This window comes from Arachis ipaensis, chromosome B7 (genome assembly GCF_059453495.1).
Source record: "Arachis ipaensis isolate K30076 ecotype BB chromosome B7, ASM5945349v1, whole genome shotgun sequence".
Classification (NCBI taxonomy): Eukaryota; Viridiplantae; Streptophyta; class Magnoliopsida; order Fabales; family Fabaceae; genus Arachis; species Arachis ipaensis.
The window spans coordinates 103,051,551-103,053,252 of NC_142442.1; the positions used below are offsets into that span (position 1 = coordinate 103,051,551).

At 32.3% G+C, this 1,702-nt stretch overlaps 1 non-coding gene across 1 annotated transcript; it reads right to left on the reverse strand.

Moving 5' to 3' along the window:
- Positions 1–1,390: 1,390 nt before the first annotated feature.
- Positions 1,391–1,494, reverse strand: LOC148553573 (small nucleolar RNA R71). The gene has a single exon (XR_015893878.1). It is a non-coding gene; the product is annotated as a small nucleolar RNA R71 (small nucleolar RNA).
- Between the last annotated feature and the right edge of the window lie 208 nt (positions 1,495–1,702).

The following is a 1,702-nucleotide window of genomic DNA, read 5'->3' on the forward strand; positions in this document are numbered from 1 at the left end:
AATTTAGTTGTTTCTTATGAGTCAAATCAAATTTTCAATTTAAAAATTCTATCTTTTTCAAATCTTTTTCAAAAAAAATCAAATCTTTTTCAATTTCCTTCTTAATATTTTTGAAAAATTTCAAAAATTATTTTCAAAATCTTTTTCTTGTTTTTATTTCATATTTTCGAAATTAATGCTAACAATTAATGTGGTTGATTCAAAATTTTTAAGTTTGTTACTTGCCTAGTAAGAAAGGTCCAATCTTTAAACTCTAGAATCATATCTTTTTAGTTTCTTGTTAGTCAAGTAATCAACTTTGATTTCAAAAATCAAATCTTTTCAAATTTCTTTTTCAAATCTTTTTCAAAATAAGTTTCAATCACATCTTTTTCAAAATCAATTTCAAAATCTTTTCTAACTTCTTATCTTTTCAAAATTTGATTTTCAAATCCTTTTCAATTAACCACTTAACTTTTTGCTTGATTTTTATCTTTTTCAAAACTACCTAACTAACTCTCTCTCTAATTTTCGAAAATCCCTTCCTTCTTTTTCAAATTTCCTTTTTGATTAACTAATTGTTTTAATTTCAATCTAATTTGATTTTAATTTTAATTCTTGAATTCTAACTTTAATTTTAAAATATTTTTATTTTATTTTGTTTAATTTTCGAATTCTTCTCTTCCTCATCTCTTTCTATTTATTTATTCATCTACTAACACTTCTCCTCCACCCAAAAATTCGAACCCCATCTCCCTCTTTGTGTTCGAATTTTCCTCTTCTCCTTCTTATATTCTTCTCTTCTTATACTTGCATAAGGAATCTCTATACTGTGACATAGAGGATTCCATATTTTCTTTTGTGTTCTCTTCTTTTTCATATGAGTAGGAACAAGGATAAGAACATTCCTGTTGAAGCTGATCCTGAACCTGAAAGGACTCTGAAGAGGAAGCTAAGGGAAGCTAAAGCTCAACTCTCTAGAGAAAATCTGACAGAAATTTTCGAAAGGAAAGGAGACATGGCCGAAAATAATAACAATGAAAGGAAGATGCTTGGTGACTTTACTGCACCAAATTCCAATTTACATGGAAGAAGCATCTCAATCCCTGCCATTGGAGCAAACAATTTTGAGATTAAACCTCAACTAGTTTCTCTGATGCAACAGAACTGCAAGTTTCATGGACTTCCATTTGAAGATCCTTTTCAGTTCTTAACTGAATTCTTGCAGATCTGTGATACTGTTAAGACCAATAGGGTTGATCCCGAGGTCTACAGGCTCATGCTTTTCCCGTTTGCTATAAGAGGTAGAGCTAGAATTCGGTTGGACTCTCAACCTAAAGATAGCCTGAACTCTTGGGATAAGCTGGTCACGGCTTTTTTAGCCAAGTTCTTTCCTCCTCAAAAGCTTAGTAAGCTTAGAGTGGATGTTCAAACCTTCAGATAGAAAGATGGTGAATCCCTCTATGAAGCTTGGGAGAGATATAAGCAACTGACCAAAAAGTGTCCATCTGACATGCTTTCAGAATGGACCATCCTAGATATATTCTATGATGGTCTGTTTGAGCTATCAAAGATGTCACTGGACCATTCTGCAGGTGGATCTATTCACCTAAAGAAAACACCTGCAGAAGCTCAAGAACTCATTGACATGGTTGCTAACAACCAGTTTATGTACACTTCTAAGAGGAATCCTGTAAGTAATGGGACGCCTCAGAGGAAGGGA